This window comes from Anas platyrhynchos, chromosome 13 (genome assembly GCF_047663525.1).
Source record: "Anas platyrhynchos isolate ZD024472 breed Pekin duck chromosome 13, IASCAAS_PekinDuck_T2T, whole genome shotgun sequence".
Taxonomy (NCBI): domain Eukaryota; kingdom Metazoa; phylum Chordata; class Aves; order Anseriformes; family Anatidae; genus Anas; species Anas platyrhynchos.
In genome coordinates, this window is record NC_092599.1 from 5,612,660 (window position 1) to 5,636,908 (window position 24,249).

The 24,249-nt window shown below is 43.2% G+C and overlaps 1 long non-coding RNA gene across 1 annotated transcript; it reads left to right on the forward strand.

Moving 5' to 3' along the window:
• The first annotated feature begins 6,215 nt into the window (after positions 1–6,215).
• LOC106014426 (uncharacterized) lies at positions 6,216–8,711 on the forward strand. Its single transcript, XR_001185749.5, has 2 exons — positions 6,216–6,549; positions 7,416–8,711. It is a non-coding gene; the product is annotated as an uncharacterized lncRNA (long non-coding RNA).
• Positions 8,712–24,249: the final 15,538 nt, after the last annotated feature.

Sequence of the window (24,249 nt, forward strand, 5' to 3'; positions counted from 1 at the left end):
TGAGTTTGTAGACCAAAAGGAAGAGATATTTAATGAATATTCAAGATAAAAAAATAGAAAAAAAATCCACAGATGATCAGAGTTCTCTTATTTCCAGTCTTCCAGTCCTGGCATCTTGATACCAAAGACCATAGCGGAGAGCACACAAATCCTGTCTCTTGTTCCTATTTCAGCCTCAGCTGCAGCCCATGGGTTCAGTCTCTGGTGCTGCAGTGCCAGCAGGGGCACAAACCCCAGCAGCAAATTTTAAGCAGCTTCTAAGTCAAACAAGAAGAGAGAGCTAAGCAAATCCCCCTTGATTCAATCAAATACCTCTTCCCAGCCAGCAAGAGTAACAGGCTTTGGGTGTTAGATGGCTGGCCTGAGTGGATTAATAACTTGCTTTGTATTATCAGCCGAGTTTCATCTAGAAATAAATCCCGTCTGATCTCTGTGAACATGACATAAGATTATTCCAGTGAGCGTGGAGGTTGAGATGCTTGTTGCAAAGGTACAGAGGCAGGAAAGGCTCTGGGCTGGGGGGACGGGGAGAGGATTTTGGGATGGTGCCCTCTGCTCCTCGCCTGTGGGCAGGGTGGCTGGGGGCAGCAGTGTGGTGATGGGGTGGGACAGGACAGGGAAAGAAGCCCGGCAGAAAATAAATGAAAATAAATGGCCAAGGAAAGTGGCCACATCCCATCTCTTGCTCAGACTCCCACCACGAGGCTCAATTTCCTTGATGCCTCCCATGGGAAATTCTGCATGGCTTTTTAATTAGCAATAGAAAGACATTTAAAGAAGCTTGAGGCTTGTAATTCCTTACCCATGCTTTGCCCATCCACAATGTTCACCTCACTTAGCCTTTCATTCCTGGTCTACATTAACAGTTTCTTTCAGTTTTATTTGGCCTGCATTTAAACAAAGAAACAGAGAGCACAACTGTAAATGATTTGGTAAAAATATGCCCTTGGGTTTTCTGCTAATTTCTGCATTAACTTTTCTCTGTTTGTACTGCAGGGACACCGGGTTCTGGGGGTTTAGCTCCATACAATCCACAGGCAGAGCTCATTCAGAGCCCTCAGTGACCTCTGGCTGAGCCCACACAATGTTCTGCTCTCCCTGGGATTTTGGAGGGTGGGTTCAGCCTCACGGGGCATCAGCATCTGGACCTGTATGGAGGGGCTTGTGTCCAGGTACTGACAAGGCTACTAAGGGCAGCCCTTAACCAGTTATTTTTTTAACTCCCACCCCCAAATCAATGAGACAAAAATACATAGAAATATATTCCTGAATCCAAAAACATTTTTTTCCTCACCAAAACACTTTTTCCCTCCCACCACAGAAAGCTGCTCTCTGATTTGGAAGCACTTTCACAGCCATTGATTAAATTTAAATGTCCAAGGTTCCTGAACTGATTTGTGCCCTCTGGAAGATACCCGCATTTATTTTTACCTGTCTCTCACCTCGGTTCCCTTTGTCTACTCTGATCTGCTCCATCCGCCCTCAGACAGGGCGTGTTCCTGCACCAGGCAATAACAGTGTGGGGAAGGTCAGTGCTCTGGTACAATCAAATAAAGCTCAACAGGCTCATCCCATCACTGTGATCCTTAGTCTGGCAAAACCTCAAGCTTCCCTTGATTTGTCCAGCAGTACTGGGCAGCATTACACAACAGGGTTTAGTTTGTTTTCTTGCCTTTTTATTTTTTTTTCCCTTTCCAGCTGGAAAAATATCATTTTCTTTCTGTCCAAATAGAAGGGGTGATTTTCTTGTCAGTCTTTAAATTGGCCTCCTTGGGAACGTGCTCTGAGGTGGTGATGTCTACGTTACAGAATAGAGCCAACTCTCACCTTGCCAAAAAGTAGGAAAAAAAATATGGTGGTTAATAGAAAAAAAAATATCTTCTCAAAAGACTTTTCAACAAACCCCTACAGACAGACAGCTCTCAGACTGCCTTTCCTTAGGGTCTCAGCTATGGGCTCTTCATGGACCCTCAAGACCGATTAAACCCCTAGGGAGACATATATATATATAAACACATGAACCTATAAAAAAAAAAAAAAAAAAAAGAATTTCTCTATTGACTTCAAAGACATTTCAATCCATAGTAGTAATGCAACTGTATATTTGTAGCTGATTTGAGGATTTAGGGAATCTCTCTCTGAACTACTTCTGAAGCCTGTTGGAGATTACAGCATTACTCCAGGTAGTTCTATTAAATTACAGACCCTGCTCTGATTGCAGCCCTAGTCTGCCCGTTGCTGCAGTCTTTTTATTTCTGTTTTGGACTGAAAGTCCCAGACACGGTGATGCAAGATTAATAATGGATCGTGCTGCTCCTGGAGGAGAACTTCTTGTTTACTGCTCAGAGGAGCCAGGGGATGGGGAAGTGGCAGGTCATTTTGAGGTGAGGGAGTTAAAAAGTCACATTGTGTGGGTCATTGCCTGTCCCCGGGAACTGGAAGGTAGCCAGGAGGCCTGAGCACCCTTTCTGACAGTGAACAGGCAGTGTTGGTGTGTCAGAGAAGAGCCAGGAAGTGGTTTTGTAGGAGAAGTTGGTGCAGAAGTGGCTGGGCCCTCCATCACCTACTATCTCAAAGCGAGGGTTGGAAAGGAAGGCATCCTGAGGACATGCAGATAGATAGATGATAGACGATATATGTATGTATTCACACAGTGCCCTCAGATGTTAATCCTACTGGTGGGTGATGCCGTGACAGCCTGCTGCCTCGGATCTGTCCGAGACCTTGTCAGCATGGGAAGTGCCAGCACCTGCTCCTTCTCAGGAAACTGCACCCCTCCTGCCTGCTCTGTGTTGTGGGTGTGGGACCAAGGAAAGAAACTGGGTATGAGAATTAGCCCAGAGCACTGATATGTGGGTATTGTGAAATGAGATTTCTGGATCCAGATGGGCAAGCCAATACAGGTGGCATGAAGCGATATTGTTTTGGAGCTGCAGAAGACAATTCAGCCAGTTGCTTCAGCAATTCAATAGCAATGTATTTTTAATGCTTCCACATCTGTAAAGTGTTAGCGTTGCTTCGTGCTAACACATAGGCATCGAAGCATTCACATGTGCAATGCTAGTTATGCAAAAGGCAAGGATGATTTGGGGAAAAAATGTATTTTCTGTTACTAATCTGCTTACCAAAAAGGGCGAGCAGAAATATTAGCTATTCTTGTTTGAAAGATCTTTGTGACTTTGATCAAGTCAGATGGCCAGTGAATCTCCCATAGTTATAGTTTGCTGTTAAAAAGATCCCTGAGAATAAAATACTAAAAAAAAAAAAAAAAAAAGACCAAATGGACAGTAGGTGCATTTTCAGTTTTGCAGTTCAATTAATATAGTAGTAGGAATATTTACAAATCATTAGAAACAGGAAAAAGGGAGCTACTTGGGGTTTCATCTTGAATTATTCAGGCCAATGTGAGTTTTGTCACTGATGTCCCCAGGCAGGGGCAGCTACGCTCCATTCCAGACATCTAAGAGCTGTGCCTTATGCTTGTGCCTGATTTGAAATGCAGCATATGAAACGTCCCATATGCATCTGACCCTCGTCAAACTAGCTGGAATGCATAATAAATTTTCAAGCTGGGGAGAAGGTAATGAAAAAAAGATGCATTAACTCATATTTTGAGTCTGCTGTAAATTATACTGTACTGGGGAGAAAGACTAAAGGAGATTAGTGGGACTACTGCACTTGATGTGGGCAGATCTGTGGATGAAGTATCTGTTCCTGAAACATGAATATTTAATAATCACTTTTCTGAGCACAGGATGGACATTATTAGTGGGTGGGAAAGTGTATGGCAATGGAAGCAGAGCAGATGAATTGCATATAGTGCCTTATGAAGCACTATATTTGAACTCTTTGGCTGTATGATGGTGATTGTGAGAGCACCAATGAGGCCCTTCCTAGTGGAGGAGAACGGCTGTGTGCCTCACAGGCAGCATCTTTGGAGCAGTAGGTGCTGGGCACTCACATAATCTTGAGGATCAGGACCAGAGTAGGTAGCAGAAGCAAAGACCAACTCCATCCAAAAACAAACGTGAGGGCAAAGTGTACATTTGTAACATCAATATAGCTCTAACTTCATGCTATAACACTGGTATAACACTTTGACATTCAGTGAACATTGAAGCATGATGATGCAGAAACCAGGAATTTCAATGGAATGGTCACAGCTAGTCGGTGTCTTTAAAAAAAAATGTTTTTCCTTAGTTATTTTCCCAAGTTCAATTAAAGCTAAGAGCTATTTAGCTGTGTAACAGCATGGTAGCGATAACAGGTAATTGAACAGCATCTAAAAACTTGGAACTGATTCTGTGCTGGCACAGGTCCATGGGAAGGTAGTGGCATCTCATCCATCCCTCTGCTAGGCTGAGGGCAGATTGCTGGTGCTGCAGAAGCATAGAAACAAACCCTCTTTTCCTTTGCATACGACCAAGGATTCATGCATGTTCCCCCTGCAAACCATTGTTTTTTCCCTTGGTGAAAATATTAAGAAGAGGTGCCATATAATAATAGTTCTGCTCAGCACCTGTAAAATGAGCTCCTGAGGATGAAGCCCTGGTAAGTCAACCCAAGGAAACACTGGACTGCAGAGTAAGGTCTCTGTCACCATCGCCCTGATATGTTTGGCAGAAAGGTTTCCTTGTCTGCCTTTCTGAGCTTAGTTTTAAATGGATTTTATAAGAGAGAGCAGGCTCCTTTTGTGATCTCACTGTATTAGATATGGAAGCAGTGCTGAAGCCTGTTAACGCAATCACAGGTGAAACAAAACAAAACAAGACCGCCAAACCTAAAGAAAAATAATTCCCCTGAGGGATTTCTCCTGCTTCTTTTACTTACAGTGAGTGGCTCCTTATGCTGCAGGAAGGTAGTGCCAGCACTGGAGTCACTGGAGACAGGCAGTTTTTCCTGGGGGACAGTTGATAATTGTAGCCATATAGGCTCTATATTGCACTCAAATTGCTAGATCAAGTCTTGTTTTCTGCATTTTTTTTTCCATTCTAATGAGCACTTAGATTTTTTTTTTTCTATTAGCTGATGTATACCTTTCAACCTGAACTATATCAAAGTAAGCATTTAGCACTGTATATTTACATACGGTTTGCAAATGATATACTGTACTTTTCTATAGTTAATTTGTACATTTCAGTGTATAATGCACCCATGGACTTTCTGAATTTTGAGTTGAAAATATGATAAGTGGGTTATATTATGCAGTGAAGGAGTTGTAATACAAAAACACTTCCATATCATCAATTATGTACTAGCTTAATACAAAATGATATTAATACATGAATCAATAAAGGAAGTTGTATAATACAATTCTCATGAGAACATGCATCTGATGTTTATTAAAGATGTAAGTTCCACATTAAGAAGGAATACTTTGATTTATTCATTTATTTGATAAGCAGCTCAGCTGCCCTGAATGAAACGATTTCATTGTATATTCACAAGGAACTCTCACATGGATTTCTAATTTTTCTTACAGAGTTCAGAAATTTAATAACCAATATAGATATCATAAAAAGCTGACTATTGGTTTATGGTCAACAATAGCACTTCCTTTGAGCAAAGAGGAACTCGGAGGCTTTGGAAATGATTCCTCAGGGTGTACACACTTGTGCACCCCAGGTGCAGGCTGCTTGAGCTGGCTGGGATCACAGCCCTTGGTGCAAGACCTTGTGCTTCTGCACAGCATGATCCAAGCACCCCCAGAGTTGTTTTTGCCAGGTTGCTCTCCTGCTTATTTCACCTGATCTCAAGCTGTGAATGCTCCACTCCTTCCAGAAATGTTTTCAGTGCCAGCTGCAGAGCCAAAGCTGCTGGGGAAAAATCAGGTTTAAGGGTTCTTGGAGGCATGGGTTGGGTTTTCAGGGTCAGATGCAGTGTTTTGTGGTGAGACTAATGTATCTCCTTCTCTATTTCAATTTGGATAGAAACACAGGACAAACTGGATTTTAAGCTCAGAAGGAAATGGGGGTGTAATTCTACATTTTTATACCAACAAGTTAGCAACCCTAATACACCAAGACATTGGTTCTCCTTTAAAATCACTTGATGGGTAGGCATTAATTAGCGTCTGAGGTTCTCAAAGAATAGCCTAATATTTTCTGTAGCTCCTATTCATCTTAGTTTTACCATCTTGGTTTTACCAGTATTAAGAACCAGAGTTAACACCTCTGAGATGAATGGGAGCCTTTGCATGCTGCATTTGTTTTTGTTTGATTCATATCCAATAGCTTTTTTGAGTACTACCTATGATGAGAGAATGTTTATCATTATTATTTTTTTTTTTACAAACAACCATTAAGATGCTTTGGTGATTTGTGGGATGGCACAACCATGTTGTACTGCAGCTGACAATCATCACTGGCACCTACAGGCACCCGGGGATCAAGAAGACCCATGGACACTTTAAAAAGAAATTCTACGCAGCTGCAGGAGCTAGGAAAAGAAATCCTGCAAGGCATCAGCATGAAATGCTGCACAGACAGCAACAGCAAGAAGGCAAAGCTTTGGAAAGCACACTGCTAGAAGAATTAGAGGGAACTTCAGGTAAGCAGCATGTGGCAAAGATTTTGTAGCACGGATTTGATTGAGAAGAGTCATTTACTGAGCAGAAGTGAGATAATACAAAGAAGAGCTTGTACAATACCCAGAACTGGGTAAAGAAAAAGATTGACAACTGTCATGGAAGTGAGAGGGAGAGAATTGTGTCTGTGTGTGATGGAAAGAAGAGTGGTGATCAATATTAATATCTGCCCCCAGTGTGTTGGGAAAAGTCATGGGATATACAGGAAAGCATAAACAAGGTGATGGAAGTATGGGAGAGCTGATGCAATGCCCCTGGGAGTCAGTGGAAATCTCTCTTCTTCCTCGTCATGTTACAGGGACCCTGCAGGGAGCTCCTAGCCTAGCAGCCAGACAGATCAGGTGCTACACATGGGACAGAAATTAAATAATAATTCAATTAAAAAAATCCCTGCTCATCCCAGGACCCCTAGAGGTAGTTGCTGTGGGACAGTTGAAACACGAGTCACTCTGAAGCAGTTTTACTGAGGCCCACAGCAAGAAAGTTGCTTTATTTTTCATTTTCTTTCCCTGCCTTGCCAGCTCCCAGCCCCCAGAGCTGAGAATGGCTGTGGGGCAGGAGTGAGCTGAACAGCCCAGCAGAACATGTCCTGCTCCTCCAGCCATGGCCCTGAAGGCCTCAGAGGGAGCACTGGAGTGCATCCAGTATGGTGCTGAGCTACCCAACCCCATTTCCCAGCTGTTCTGGTGTTAGAGGCAGGAACTTTTGGCCAAACATTACCGAAAATCCCATCCTGCATGCAGGCCCTGAAGCAGACGTGAGGAGTGGCCGAGTCAGTAGGAAATCTCACTTCTTTGTGTGATTTTTATGTCCTATTTCTCATCCCCAGCGCTCCACAGAGTGATGGATAAGCATTCAAAAACATGGAAAAACCTGAAACAGAGGAGCACTCCTATTGCTAATGAAGATGCATCATCACTGGGCTTGGTTCAAAGACCATTAAAGCTTCCGAGTGGTTCCAGTGGGAGCGAGAACAACCCTTTTCCTGGAGAAATAGAGTCATATATTAAACCTTAATTGGGAAGAGCCTCCACAAGGATTTTCCCTCTGAGGAGAAGGAGCTTTTGTGGATATAATTGTTTTGGAGGGAGTAATTATTTCATGGACATTTCCCGGGGTGAACGATGGCTTTTTTGTCTATTTTCCTGAGAGTGGAGGAGCTGTAGCTGTCTTTTTATGGACTGACGGCATTACCTAGCAAGCCAGGGACAGGCTGCTGTTTCAACATATATGCACAGCAGTAGGAACAAGTTTTGTACGGTTTAGCTGAATAATTCTCTGTTATTCTTTACCCTGGAGCATGACACAGTTTGCAGCAATTGATTGACTTAGCTGGACAGTGAGATAAAAAATTACAACTAAGACCGACTGGAAGCTGTTCTTCTGTTGCGATTAGAAGTAAAACAGCCACAGCCAGAGCCGTGTTTTGCCCAGGGTCAGATCAACAGACCACAGATTTATTTATTTATTAATGTGTTAATTTTTACACAGTTTCAGGAGGGCTGCAGATCATCATCCCAAAACTCCCTTCATGTGATGGAGTGCGAGTGTCACTGCGAGCTGCAGAATAATCACTTCTTCCTCCTGGTCAGGAAGGCATGGCAGGGTGATGATATGCTGGAGGGAGAGGCTGGCTAAGATTGGAAAGAAAAAGGTGCATAAATCTGGGATGGGGCAGAAGGAACGAGGCAAAACATAATAGAGGGGAAGGTAGATCCCTGAAAAGAGAGCTGTCATTGGTGAATAGCTCAGTGTTCCTGCTGATGTTTCGAGCAATGTGAGCAAAATCCTAAGGGCTGCTCCCCACCTCTTGCTGGGGAGAGCTGCCATTGAGAGATTGCCTGAATAGGGAATGAGCCCAGTCTGATGGTCGCTTAGCATAATCCAGCCCTCCTGGAAGAGATACTGCACAGTGCGGAGGAGGAGAAAGACACTTGAAATGAGATAGCTTAAAACCATTTTGTAACTAATTTGCAGCAAAGTTTTCTTTCATCATTTCTCTCTTTTCCGTCCCAGCCTCCCTGTTTGTCTTATCAAATCTTGGCAGAGATACCAGCACGGAATAGGGAGCTGCTGTTGAGAAACTGTTTCCAGTGGTGTAATAAAGCAGTCTTACTGCAATGAATTTTAAAGGCTGTATTTGCTGCCTCAAGAAATGCTGATTTATGACTTGAATGAGTCATGCTTTTTGCAATTAGCAGGACACTGTCTTGAAGTTATAGACCATCTTAGGCAGAAATAGACATTACTTTTTTTTTCCCCCCAGTTATTTTTTCTATTTTACTTTCATTCAACCAGCAAGTTAAATACTCTCCAGCAATAAAGAAGCTTTGTCAGTTAGGCTAGGAAAATTTCTCTAGATTTTGCTTTGGATTTGATAATGTTATCAAGTATGGCTCCCCAGAAAAAAAGATTGCCTTGAATGACACACAATTCATTAAGCAAACTAGTTTTCATTTGAAGGCACTAAAACGTGTTACATTTCTTTTAATAAAACACTTATTTTTTCTTTAATAAAAATGCTTAGCAAAAATAGAATTTCAATAATGATTCTGATAACATATTCCAGCAGATATCAATTAAAATTTTCATTATAAGAGATGGCTTTTCTTGAATTTTTTATGAGCTGTTGAATTTTTAATTGGTCTTAAAAACAAAAACAAAAACAAAAACACTTTTTTGGGGAAAATAACTTTAAGTTTAGACAAGAGTTATGTATAAACCACAAAACCACAAAGCATGATAAAGAAAACCTGAGATCTTTGTAATCTAGAGGGCATGCACAAGGTTAAGGTTACATGTCTTTGTACTAACAGTCTCCAAAATGTGGAAAGCACATTTATATCTTCTACCTCATCCAGTTTTGATTAAGGCTCTGCTCTTGCTATAGGAGAGTTCTCCTGACTTTTCTATTAAAACATGTCTGTTAATGCTTGGCACTTGCATTACTAAGAGATACTTCTGGAACTGAAGAAAGATGTAGAGTGAAATACTAAGCAATGAAGAGGATGTTTGCCTCAAATGTAACATTTGGAGAGCGATGAGTATGGAGGAAGGAGGTCAGCAGTGTAAGCCTAATGCAAGTACTAAGTCATTTGTACTCCATCTTAGTGTCAATTATTGCAGACATATAAAAAAAGAATATGCTTTTGGAAGTTATGGGATGGAAATACTGCCCATTGTAGTGTTTGAAATAAACACATTATCCTTTGCTTTCCTATATGAAGCCATGGCGCTATATAATCATTCATAGTTATTATAATAGCATTTCTCCTTGCCATGTTCTGATTGGATAAAGTACCTCTTGGTTTACTATTAATGCACATTGCCTCGATGAATAACTTCATAAGGTAAGAATAAATGAAAGCCCAGCGTTAAACTAGTAACTGCATTCAAAAAGCATTTGGTTTATCAGACTCCTGCTGTGTCTGTTATGCGCAGATTTTGATGTAGCCAAGTGTAGTAATGCAAAATGTGGAACATGCAAGCCTTAATGATGGCTTTGGCTCAGTATTCACCATATTTACAGCAGCAAAAAATCACATTTTAAAAGCAAAATATGACCTCAGGAAATATAAGGTTTATATTCCTGCCAATTCCTATTGCAGTTTCCCAGGGAGGTGTTAAACCCATTATCAGTCACCATAGACAAAATCAGCACTTCCACCTTTCAATGCTGTTTGATTGAACATACATAGTGAATGACAGGCTTGAAGCAAAAAATGGGTACTTTGCACTTCTGTCCATATGTACACGGAGCCCATTGGGATGAAAGGCTCAGCCTAAACTCCCCATATTATTACTTGTTCAGGATTGCTCAATAAAGCTGATTTTCCTTTGCTTTGAAAGCCCCTGTAATAGTAGCTTTGACTCTTTCCTTCCTAGGTCTACAGTGCATACAGAGAAAGACAAATTATGATGTTGAAAAGTGATGACTTCCTAAATTTTCCAACAATTTTGTGACAAATAATGCAAGGAAATGTCAGAATCATTTATGGCTAGATTAGCTAGATATGGAGTGGCGTCTGTCAGCATTTCTTGTTTATGAGGATTCTATTATCTCGCCATTTTCTAGTTGCATTGGTTGGAAAACTTGATCCAGGGAATATATCATCTTTATATTTTGTAGAAATAGGACATTATGTACTAGATGACGTTTTACTCTCCACTGCCAGAAAGACTAAATTGCTACATTTTATTCCTAAATGCTCTAATCAGAGATTTATTTGAAATAAAACTATTGGAGCTCTAGTTTGTCAACAGAAGCTGTAGTTCAAACAAAGGCACATAAATGTAATAGTAGCACGGGTATCTGAGGAAATCACCCCAAAGCCTCCTTGGACACCAATGCCTATTATTCTAATGCCAGTAGTATTTCCCAAAGCAGTGCTGCCATGCTCTGATGTTACTCCCACGTGCAGGAATGCTATTCCAACATCCATGCCAATCATGGTACTGATATTAGCACTGTGCAACTGCAGTGCCAGCTGAGCTGTTAGGGAGGGTCAGTGGCCTTCAACCCCAGTGCAGGAATCCCACCTTGTTGCTGCCTGGGGAATGTGCAGTACTGGGACAGGTAAATAAGTCTGGGGACGAATGAAGCTGGATAGCAGCTGGCACAAAATTCTGGCAGGGACACAATGCCTTGAAGCTCACATGTGGGATTTGCAGCAGCCTTCAGCCAGGCTGAGCAATGAGCGTTAATGTTAAAGTGCTTTCCTGAGAGAAATCAAAGCCCGGTGGAAGTGTTGGTTGATAACACCACTCCCTCACTCTCTGAGGCAGGCAAGAAACATCCTGTTACCACCTGACACGCAGATACATCGACGTGCACTTTCACTTGTACTTTAAAGACTCTGTAAGCCAGAGTGGTACAAAGAAGTCCTAGCATCAGAGAATTAAGCCTTGAGGCACAAAGGCCAGATCTGTACTTGAAAAGGCTCCTTTGTGTTGCTGTGCTGGCAAACCCTCCTGCAAGGGATGAAGCATAGGTAATGCCACACAGAGGAGGAAGAGAGTTTTTAAATAGGTACACCTAGCTTTGTACACCAGGACTTATGTGGATAATACAGAGCGTTCACAAAAGCTGTGCTCATGGAATGATCTTGCTGTGCAGGCAAAAATTTCTGTGTGGCTGAGAGGAGGCAGGTATGGGCAGAGCGAGCTCCGGCCTGCCTTGGGAGCTGGGCCGAGGCCTCGCTGCCATGTGTGGAGGTGCACCAAAGGACCTTCTCAACAGCCACCTGTGGCAGTGCCATCTGCTCTGATGACCTCCGATGGTCCTCTGTTGAGTTGGTGTTCTTTCATTTCTGTATTCCGAATGGCTCTATGTCAATCCCTTCCTACCAGGTGAGGTTCAAAGCCATTCTGCTGACTAAGAGCCAGCAATCTTGTCTGGTGTTACTCTGCGTAACCACATGGTTGTGTCTCCTTTTTCTCCTCACACAGCTGGCATGCCAGACAGTTCTTCAGTGCAGAAGCTGTCTCAGAGAGTAGGTTTCCTGAGGAAAGGGAGGTGACTAAGGATATTTCCTTTTGACTATCTGTGCAAGTTCCTGTCTGCGTTTCAGACCTACAATTCAGCAGAAACAAAGGAGAAACCACGCTGGTGACAAACAAGCCAGAGTGAGCGGCTGCTCATTTTATGCAGAGCTCAGAGCTTTTGGTTTTGTGCCTGCAGAGTCACCATATTTTAAAAATGGTAATTTCTGGGACCAATCTAAAAGGCTAATTGTTGCTGTTACTGATCTGCTCTAAAAAGCCATGATTAAAACCAAAGAGAACAGTCACAATTCCTGCCAGCTGTGGGAAACTTTGTGGCTGCCTTGTCCCAATTACAGGCTTTTTTGTAGTGAGCACACTGTATTAGCATAGCTGCGTCTCCCTTCTAACAACAAGTAATCACGAGGAATATTTAATGGCAGGCTATGGACCCTGTCTTTCTTCCCTTTTCTGTATAGCATTAGGAGTGAGACATTCTGATGCCCCTAAAACATTTTTTTCTCCAGTTTAGTAACAAGTCTGGAAAAAGATAGCCAAGGTTCATGTTTACGTATTCACTCTATTTATTCCTTTTTCCAAAAAGAAGTAGCTGTTGCAGGCTTTGGGTGGCAGTTTCCATTTGTGGATCTCAAGTGGCATCTCTCTCTACTTTCACAAGGAGGGCAGGTGGGACAGAAGGGTGTGAGACAACTTGCCCAAAACCAGAGACTTTAAGGGGAAGAAACTAGACTGCTCCTTGTCCATCACTTGTCTGGACAGCCAATGACTCAAGAAACTGTCTTCGAAAATCAGCCAACCCACCCTCCCAGTTGCCCAGGCTCTCTGTTAGAAAGCTGTTCACTAAAAACACTGATTTAATGGTCAAAACAGTCTTCTAGGAACAACATTGCCATAACACTGTCCCTGTCCAGCCAGTCATATTCTTCCTGGGACTTGATCCAAGGCCCACCAAGGTCAGTCAGGACCTCCCACTGACTTTATAATGGCTTAAGCTCTGTTTAGTTGGAGTTACTAATCTGATTTCCACAGCCAGCGCTACTGTCTGTGAAGCCCCAGTGCTGATACATAAAATCTCATTTGCTGCCAGCAGTAGCATCCTTATGGTTCCTGCTGGTCTCAGCTCTCTCTGAAGCAAATATGTTCCTATAGCTGAAACCACAGAAACTTGGACAGAAGTCTTGTAAGGTAAGCTAATTTGGGCCTTGTCCATTGTGAATGGAAGACCTCCAAGAACAACTCAGGGTATCGGCAAAAATCAACCATATAATTCAATAAACTGGCACTCTTCTGCTCAGTGCTGTTCCATTGGTTCAGGGAAGGTTCCTCTGCACTGGCAGAGGTCATTGATTTCAAGTCGGTAGAGACTGTTAAGAAATTCTTCCAAAACAAGAGCCATTGCTAAACATGTTTGTTATCAATTTATTGAACAGAGAGAACTGAACTGTTTCTTAATATTTGATATGTGATAATGGTGAAGATATTGTACCACTGCACAGGTGGACACAGCTTTTTCCCCCACAGACCTTACAAGACTACTCTCATGCGTGCTGGAGGTCAAGGGTATATGACAAGTTGATGAGTTTCTCAAATTAATTCCTGGCTTAGACACAGATTTATCTTCTGGTCTGACTGAGAGTATTTTAGTTTTCCTCTTCCTCCTTTAGCCTGCAATTACTCTCAGGAATCACTCCCATCTATCCCCCCAGATGTACAACCCTATGGCTCACTAGTTAGTGTTTTCTAACTTAAAATTCCCTTCCTGCAAGCATTTAAGATGGGCAATTGATCGTTTCAGAGTTCATGGACAGTGAAAACACTTAGGGACCCAGCAGAACTGAAAAGAAATTAGAGACCCAGGGAAATACTAAATAATTGTTTGATTCAAGTAAAATGTCCACCAAGATGTGGAAAGGAGTACACCAATATTTATTTCTTGCTCTCCAGACCAGCTGCACACAACAGTGGTTAGCAGAGCAGTTACCTGTAGCGTACATTAGGGAACCTCGAAAACGAAAAGGTCTTTATGACTGTAAATCAATATCATTCTCAAAAAAAGAGTATCATGTCCATAGCAAAAATGGCCATTGAGCTCTGCAGTGTCCTTTATGTTACTGTTGAAGTTACGTTGTGTTTCAAGATTTCCTAAGTTTCTTTTAATTGCCAAGAAACTGGAAATGAAACAGCAGCTATAAATCCTGTAAATCCAAAAGTGCCAGGTGTATAACAGCAAGTAGTTTATCAACTTCCATTTATCTGGAATTTCTTAAAACTTGTCAGATACAATGATGATCATTGCTGACTTCCTACTAAACAGGTCAATAGAGGCTTCTGTCTCTGATTCAGATACCAGATGAGTCGTCTATGAAACATCCATTAGGACACAGACCTCAGGTGCAAAAAAAGACAACAAACAATTGCAGAGACTTTCTAAAGGAAAAGTAATTTAAGCCATGATCACCTGGTTTCTCAGAAATAACTGGTAAAATCGGTGATATGATTTCTAGTGATGGCTTGCCTGTTTTGTGTCAGGAAGATGCAGCCTCGCAATATCTGATTAAATGTTTCTAACCCTGTAGCATTGTGCTAACAGATAACAGTTTTAGCAAGAAATGTTGTGCCATCCGTTTTGAGGGTGGGAGTGAAACATCTGCCCTGACCTCTGCCTGGAATGGTGCTGGGAATGATGCCAAGCATGGTGTGGAAAGGAAATTTTATCTGGAGGAAATGTGAATGTGGTGCCATGCAGAAGGTAATGGGTGGTCCTCAAGAGTGGTTGTGCTGTGTGCTGCAGACCCAGGAGGTTCTGAGTGGAGTGGGACAAGCTAACACCATGCTTAAAAGCAGAGTTCAGTTTGTCTGGTAAGTCATCTATTATGTTGTTAAAATGTGATAATTAGAATCCATGCATTAGCAAGGGGAAAAAAAAAAAGAAAAGAGAGAGAAGAAAAAGACAATAATTAAATACGAGACACAAAGGGAAGTGAATTCTCCAGGACCATTTTGTGCAGAGAGAGGTATTTGAGGGTTTCAGCAAAGTCTTTATGAAAACCCCTGCTTCTACAATGAATCTTTCCAACTCTCTGGAAAATAATCTAATTATAGTTAACACTATTATGTTCTTTTGTGCTTTGAATAGAGCTGTGGGTAATATTATGATTACTCCAAAGCAAATAGCTATGTGGTTCAATCTGACATTTCCTATTGATAAAAACATGAACATTTTATTAAAAACAATGGGTAAGAGAAATTATTCATTTTCTAGGTAACATAACAAAAGAGGGGAAAATGCCATTGTTTTCTCAGCAACAGGAGAAATATGCTCTGCCAGACTGTTCTATAAATACATTTAATTGAAACATCGTATTCCTCTTTTCATGCACTCTAAGGGAAAACAGGTGAAACTTAACTTTCTCTTTCTTGAAATCTTCCCATATAACTCCCCAAATAAATGAGTATCTTAAGAGTAAGACATTCACTTGAAGGCTTATAACTGCACCTGAAAAAGAAAGATTAAATATGAAAGAATGGTATAAAGCCTGAAAATGTGCATTTAAATCTTCCAGTTCAATCTCAGACAGACAGACCTCATTTTTGTTTTTAATTTTTTGTTTAATAAACTTCCAACTGGAAGCCAATGAAATTGGGAATGTATTGGCTTTACTTCATTTCTGGTGTAATTAGTCACACATTGTTGGATACTGACATTAGATGGCAAAATACCCTCCATCAGCCTCTGTACAGAAATGAAAATGCAGTTGAAATTCACTGCTGTTTCTGACGCTGGTTTCATTGAATCTGATTTATTTTCATAGTGATCTTGTTGCCAAATGCAGTTAGACTATGGAGGTTACCTGATGTTAGTGCAACACATGTTCACGTAGGCATGACTGCATGGTCATATTTCATGGTAGGCTGAGTCACAAACCAACACCTCTGGCATTTATGAGATAGATGTCAGGAAACTGGGATAAGGGTGGTTCAGGAGCTGGTTGTATGGGAGGCTCTTAGCAATCCCCTTTCTTCCCATGGGATAGAGAGGAGAGGGTTTCGGGGTGGAAGGGTGGAGGGTGGCCTCTGCAGCCCTTGCTGGCCTACAGCTCTGCAGGCAATGCAGCCACCACATGGCAGCCGTGTGCACGGCTCATGAGATGCTCATTGTGGATGTGCCCTCCATGGTCCATCTCTGCCCCTTTTGAATTGCAATCCTGCCTGCTCTTGCCTGGCCAACCAACTCCACTCGCACCACGAGGCTCTGCAAACAAGCTTCTTGGGTGTGGATGCACAGAGCCCAGGCTCATGCACTGCACAACATGAAATAGAGTAAAGCCAGGCTTTGCTGAAACCGCATTAGAGTGGAAATGAGCCTGTCTGCTATTTGACTAGATGACTGACACATTATATCTCCCCCCGAGAAAGCAAATATTTTTTTCTGTCAAAATGCCTGTAATACAATCCATTCTCACTCCTTCCTTAGTGTAGAAGCAATAGCTGCTATGATTTTAATCAGTGCTGGATTTTGTGCTCCCACTAGTATTAGAAATCCAAGAACATACAACTCTGTACTCTGGAGACCACTGGAGCTATTCTTTTTTAAGGTCACTGCAAATGTAATAATGCCAACAGCTCATAGCTCTCTTCATTAGGCTGTGTGACTTTCCAACGTGTCAGTCACTCAGTGGAGGATGTTTGCTTACTTTCTTTAACAGAGTGACTACTTTTTTTTTTTTTTTTTATTGATAACCTTATTTAAATTCTCCTTTATGGGACAGATGGAGCTGACCCAGCTGCTTCTGGGAATTTAGTGATGCAGAGCACAGAGGCAGCAGAGGGATCTCACCACCCAGAGGAAGCACCAGGACAGTTCAGCTATCCCCAAAGGCAGCCTGGTACCCAGGGCACCGTGCATCCCCCCCAAACCTCCCTCCCACTGCAGGACTTGGTGCTGGGTGGGTGATAATTGAATAGGTGAAGTTTGTACTTGGAAATGTCTTCTGTCTATGCAGGTCAGACCTATAATGAGACTCTGTCGTACTCTGTGAGTAGCTGAAACTTTGGAAAGGAGGTTATGGCCTGCTGCAAACCCTGCCATGGTATTGGGGTTAACTGGACACCTGGCACTGCAGCACTGGGCAGCCTGGATTCAGTCAGCAAGCTAAAATCACTGCTCACTCTGTCCTATCTTGCAACAGAGAAATATTTGGAAGTGAAAATGCAGAGCCACATCTGCAGCTGGCTGAGATGCGCTGTACTCAGGCCCCGCATTTGGCTCCCCATGGCTGTCTCACTCTTGCTGGATGGAGGCTCAGGATCTCCCCAGGGGCAAGGCAGAGCTTCAGGGGGTGTTAGCAGCAAGGCAAACAGGGAGGAGCAGGACCCTGTGAACTGGGGGTGAGGGTGAACAATGGGTATTGTTGGTCCAGGCTCCATCTTCTTCCAAGCTGCTCCACATTTGGCTGCCCTCTCCAGCCCAAAGGGCCATTCCTATGGGAACCCCTCTTCCCTTCTGCTGGCTGAGAGCAGAGGGCCCACAGCCATGCCCCAGCTGGGGTTTCCTGGTGCCCTGCCCATCTCCTGGGCGCCTTTGTATGCCATGGTTTACATTAGGGTCTTTGGTGTTATTTAATCAGAAATTTGGGCTCGGGTGGTTGTTTGGGGTTTCTCTGCTCTTGTTTTCTTAGCATTAGTGGCTGGCTCCTGGGAGCTTGCTGCAGACAGCCGCGCTGACAGCGCTGGGCTTTGGTGTGGTGCTGATGCTCCGTGCACAAATTGAAAATTGGGGTGAGAATAAGGCTTGGCTCACACACCTCGTGGGGTTGCATGTGCAGGGATCTGCCCATGGGGAAAAGGCAAAAGGAGTAGTCCCCTGCCTGGGAAGCCAGGCTGGGGCTGTAAGGGGCTGAGGGGCATCAGTACACTGGAGCTGCTGGCACAGGGAGGACTGGATGAAGCACCCCAAGAGGTGCTGGACTCCTACACTAAGTGTGTTCCTCTGGAAAATGGTCTAGGAAAAAAATGTGCATGTTTTGTTTTGTCATAAGCGAGCTCAGAATGTACTGAGCTGTCTGAACTTGGTGGTGAACAAGGCGAAGGAGAGGGGGAAGGCAGGTGGATGATGAAATGCTTGCCGTGCTTTGAAGCACATGGCCACTGCTCCTGCGTGGCACAGGGTCACATTTGGTGCCAGCGGGCTCTGTGCAGCAGCCTGACTCACAGGAGAGCAGTGTGTGCTTTTTGGGGAAGGAGCAGGTGGGAAAAGGCTTCTTCAGGAGCAGGGGCTGGTTCTCATCCTGGGACAGCAGAAGATGCTCGTTCACTCAGGCGGATAACAAAAGGAGAGGCATGTTGTGTAGATCCACTCTGCAGAGCTCTGCTTAACACAACAGCACTGGTGGGCACGCGGCCGGCACGGCGAGCTGCTCCGCTGTCGCATCTATTGTCTGACAAGAGTGGCAGGCGGCCACACAGCAGCTGGGCAAGCAAGGAGAAGAGCAATTTTCTGAATGCCTTCTGCTGAGTGGATGCAGGGCTACAATACAGCACAAGCACTCCATCTACCTGAAGTGGAGACCCAGTGCTGCCAATGCATTAGCCTTAATGCCCCTGGAAGTTTTAATTCAGATAAGAAACCATGTTTCTGGCTGTATATGTGAAGTATCTCTTTGTGGTGGAAATCTTCCCTTTTTTTGGGAGATTATGTCTGTAGATGCCAGAAGGTACTTGGCAGTAAGTGCCTTCTGCATTTGGCTCCCTGCACTGTCTCCTTAATCCATTTGCTGCCTGGAGATGATCAGCTGAAAAATTCAGGCTTACATCTTTGCTGTCCTAAAGCTGTCAATGACAGAAGTTTAGGGTTATCTGATCAGTATTTCCTCCTTGGGAATTTGGTTTGGGACTAGCTTTTCATAAATTAAATAGTTTAGTACATTTTTTAATTATTTTTTAAAAGTTTTTTTTTTTTCCTTTTCTTTTTTTTTTTTTTTTTTTCAACAAAGGCCCATCAGGGAATACTGAGATAATCAGTTTGAAGGAAATCCCAAGAAACCTGTCTGCACCTCTCCAAATAGGCCACCCACCAGGCAGCATCCTTGAAAATTGTATGGGGTACCTCTGAGATACCCTCCAGATTATTTATGGTGTTATAATTCAATTAAGTGGTGGCAGGGGATCAGTGAGGGTGACTGTGGGATCCTCATGTGCTAGATATTTCTGGAACCTACAGAGGAAGAAGTGAGAGTATTTAGGATTGAGTAATTACAAGGGTTAGGATTTAACAGGCAATTCAAACTGCAATCTGTGAATATTAGACTAGCAGAGTAACTTCGTATGAGGGCATGTAATGAAAGCACTCATCAAACAGGTAGTTATGATGCTGCTTATAAATAATTGGTAAATGATCTCTGGAAAAGGAGCAGATCTGCTTGGATTATGTTTTATGACCACCTCTAAATTATGGAGAAAGATGCTCTAAAATGTGAACCTATGTTATAAACAGCAGGGTTTTAGGTTAGTAAAACACAAAAAGGTGATGAGGTAAAACCAGATGGATTTTCTTCTGCAACAGACTGCAAGCAGATCTCTCTTCAGTCATTTAAAGGGAATGGGCGAAAAATGTATAGGTGGAAGTATAAGGCGTACTTTAATGTAAGGGGCTGAAATGCTAGCAAAGTGCTTTCCCAGGGAAGGAGTGTTCACTCTCAGGATCAGAACTGTCCTGCTGGAGGTGTGGATGAAACACAACTGAGCTGAAAAGTGAGCAGAACATTGCTTCAGTTCAGCTACAATGGGAAAATATTTGCACTATTAGTGCTATGCTCTCACACACTGGCTGAGTTTAGGACACCTCCTTCTGAGGAGATCTTTGCCTGGTCTTTCAGACGTTCAGGTAATAACATACTTTCCTCATGTTTCAGGTATAACATACATTCCTCATTTGCTTAAAACCTGAGGTTTCAGTAAGCAGGGCTTCCTAACTGCTTTATCAGACCTCTGCCTGCATTTTCTGTGTCTCTCGTAAGCAATCAAATAACTGCAGCTCATTAAAAAGTTACTGTCTTGTCCTCACCTCTCCGGTTCTGAGTGAATAAGAGTGGTCTCCATCTGTTAATCCACTTGGTGAGAAGAGAGGGACAGCTTCGATGGCATTCCCTGATGTGGCTGCAGAGGATGCTGCCACTCACCTTGTCAGGCACTCCTGAATTTCATCACGATTCATCAAACCCCCAGGTCGCTCAGTCAGCTCCACAGCAGTGTTTGTGTGTTTTCAGCCTGAATTATGTACAGGCAGGTGAGCAAAGCCTTATTCCCAGAGGCATTCGGGAAGCCCTGTTACATGCTCGGCTGCAAAGGGTGTGCTGCTCCTCTGAGCCAGCGATGCCCACAGTGCCCCTGCCACAGGTGGCAAGGAAGGCTCCATGCTAACCCTCACCTGCCTGTATTTGCCCTTTCTATGAGTCCTCCCTGACAGATTCACTCAAAATTCAGGGACTGGCAACATCTATTGGCTGTTTAAATTCAAGGATACTGCTTTGATAAATGGGAGAATGAAATCCTGGAAGCGGGGGGACGCCTTACCATCCTACGAGCACTCTGCAGTCGTGCTATCTGTTATTGTCTGGATGAGAAATCCACATTTCTAGGCCCTGCTAACCATCAGTAGTGAACAGCAAATCTAATTTATCTCTTGTAAAGCCATAAACGGACATGCTGTGGAAGGGAAAGCAGTATTTAGCAGTTCAAATCCCGCACTGAGATGCAGCTAGTTTGGGTTCAGTTCCTGCCTCTGCTGCAAAGGTCTGACAGCCAGGGCAGGGTTCAGGGCCAGTACACAAACCCCATGGGTGGGATTGCAGAAATATTTAGGCTACTTCACTCCACTGCGGTGCTCACTTAAGTGCCCTAGGTGGCCACCCTCTCACTCTCCTACTGGGAAGTTAAGACAGAAAATCAATGAGGTCATGAAAAGGAAATAAGCAAAAGAGAGCCAAACTGTTCAGCCTAGGGAGAAAGGGACCTCAAGGCTCATTTCTCTGCTCCTGGGAAATTTTTATGTTTTTCCTGAAAATACAGGGAAATTTCAAGGATTCCTGTAAAGATGCAAAGTCAGCACCCCATACAGTTATCTGCATTCTCCTTCATTCCTCATTGCACTACAGCTCAGCTTCAGCAGGAGGATGGGGGCCAACAGCAGCACCTCTAGAGAGTGGCCATACATTCAATCCCTTCGTGAAGGGGCAGCCATGGGACAGGGTTCCTGGAGGCGCAACAAGGCAGCCCCATTTCCCATTCCTCAGACTGGGCAGCAGCTCGCCCCAGCCCAGTGTCAGATGGGACAAGTCCTGGCCATATCTGAAGCGTGGTGGTTCCAACTGGACACTTTGGTTGAACACTGGAGAGCATTGACATAGTCTCAACTTGTCTCAGCAAGGGAAGAGCCCCAAATATAGGGCCTGGGCTAAGAAAATAACCCTTATTTTTAAAGGAAGCAGCCATATCACCCAACAGTCATTCCTGGAAACTGCAGAGCTCATAAACAATGACAGAACTGAATGGCAATTTATGAAGAGACCTTGTGAGTTACTGAGGATCCCTAAAATGGAAAGCTGCGCTGTATTAGTGACATAATAAAACAGCTTTATAAGAAACTATCCATGAACTAGCTGTTCTCTGGACAATCAAATCATCCCACTGTCTACTCCAACTGCTTTTGTCAGGCTGGAATACTTCACACGCAAGTAAATAAATATAATGAAAAAATAACCCTGACATGCTCATTTGTCTATGCTGTCACCAGTGATCTGTATTTTTGAGGATATCCTGAGATGAATGGCTGCAAGAAGACCCTGATCTTGTTTTGAAAAACACAGGCTGTCCTTTTAAGCGAGATGATAGATTTATCTGAAGGCCAAGTGTCCCTCAAATATTAATTCCTGTTTGTTTTTAGGAACAACATGTGCTGTTTCTGGCTACTTTATGGAGTCTCTTTGACAGAGAAAATATATGCAGATTTAAGGCTACCCAGCGCAATTATGTGTATGCAGAGATGTGTGCACATGCACATCTCCACACACATACATGTTCTGGTCCCTATTGCACTGTCACAGCACAGATAGCCATGGGTAGCGTGTAAACAGCTGTAAGTGCCTATGGACAGCCATAGGTAGCCTGCCACACTTCAAGTATGCACCAAAAGACGTCACTCCTGCTTCACATTTCCTCTCGTTGACTGTCTCTGGTCAGTATTAATCACTAGGCAATTATGTTCTTTAAGATAAATCACCACAAATTTCTCTTCAGTAAACAGACAAACAGCTTTTCTTTGTAAAGATTGATTTAGTTGCCCTGCAATTTCCTGTTTAATTAAGCAGGATCAGTCTGACAAATGCAGGTTTTTAAACACTTTGTTTCTAGCTTTATTTCCTTCTCCTAGGAGTATACCAAGGATGGACTTATTTTTCATGGCATTGAGAGGTTAACTGGGTTAATACCGGTCACTTTGCCCTTGGGCATCAATAATATCAACTATATCAGATAATCTCAGATAAAGGGACTGCCAGTGGGATTCTGCGCTGTCCTTTGCAGCCCTCAGCTTGTACAAAAAGAGTCAGACCATCCTGAACCAGATGTGTTTTGCCCAGGTATGGGACATCTTTGCTCTCCTTTCTTCTGAGATGCAGTGAGCCCTGCTCAAAGGGGACAGAAACTATGTTGAATGAAATAACAGATCTGCATGTGGGGCACATACATAAAGGGCTGTGTTTTCTCTGGTGTGGTAAAAGGTCTTTTGAGGTGGGGAAACAGCTGAGAAATCCATGGACACAAAGCTGAGGAGTATGCTCAGATGGGTTTAGGTTTCAAACAAATATATCACAGACAAAGCACCAAATTGAAGGTTCTGGCTCTCCTTTTGTCTGGAAGAAGGCTTAGGGGCCCATGGCTGTGGGTTATCAAATCATGAAAGCAGGAGGTGCTGGCCAAGAGAAGCATCAGCCAAATTCATGAGCCACATGTCCAGAGGTTTTCTATTCATGTCGAGAGAGTGCTGGTTGAGATGGACCTGACCCACGGGGCATTTCTTATCTTAAATGTTTCCAGAAGCCCATCAGCCCCTCAGAGCATGCACTGTACCAGTAGTGCTGCCCTCCCCATGCCCACAGCTGTGCTAAAAAGGAGGTGTGCCCTGCAACATAGATTATTGCCTTATCTCAAAACAGTCATCAAGATGAAGTTAAATGGCCTGGGAAAACAGTAGACTGTCACATTTTTATTGGCTTTAAGATAAATGTTCCCTGACATCAAAACCATCTGCAGATTCACTCCTGCCACTCCTTTTATTCCTGCCTTTGTTTAAACAATTTATTGAAATGAGAAATCCAAAGGATCGTTTATCTCCTTTCAATCTCTTCCTTTGTATCCACCTGGGAATATCACAGACCACCCTACAAACAATTAGCAGTCGCCCTTCCATTATACTTAGTACCATTAGTGTCCCCACAAGATGAAGGTGTCAAGTTTCTGCTGCTTGGTCTCAAAACCAATAACAAGAGCAGGGATTTTTCTGGAAGAGATTTTCTTAAATTTTCACTTTGGGGTTTTAATATGGCACTACGGAGCTGTTGTGACCTGAGCTAACCCTGTGCCATGTTGAACGTTGCTTATCTTTTGCTATTAGTTCTGTTCCATAGGAAACAGTTTTAAATGTCCTAAGGGTTCATATTAATCCCATTTGACATTTGGGCTGTGCTTATAAGGTATATCAAAGTAATTCCTACTGTACGTATGTACATTGAATAAAGACTCTTTTCTTGGGGTTTGGCAGAAAATGGTGGCAAAACTTCTTGCAGAGATCTGAATGCTCTCTCCCTTTTGCCTTTCACCCACTTCCCATGCAGAGGCAAAGTCAAAATGCATGTGAATGTATTGCAGACGTGCTCTTGCATGCTATGGGAGTAACAGGAGTGGGATGGGTAGTATCAGTGCTGACTGGCACATCCATAGCATCACTGCCTTTCAGGTACAGCTCTGGTCTGCAAAACTTTACAGCCCTGCCAGCTTGCAGTGCCCTCTCCTCACTTTCTTCAAGGACCACACATTGACCAACACAGGATTACACTTAATTTGTGTTGGACAAATGGTGCCAATGCGTCAGGGAGGTGGTGCCAACC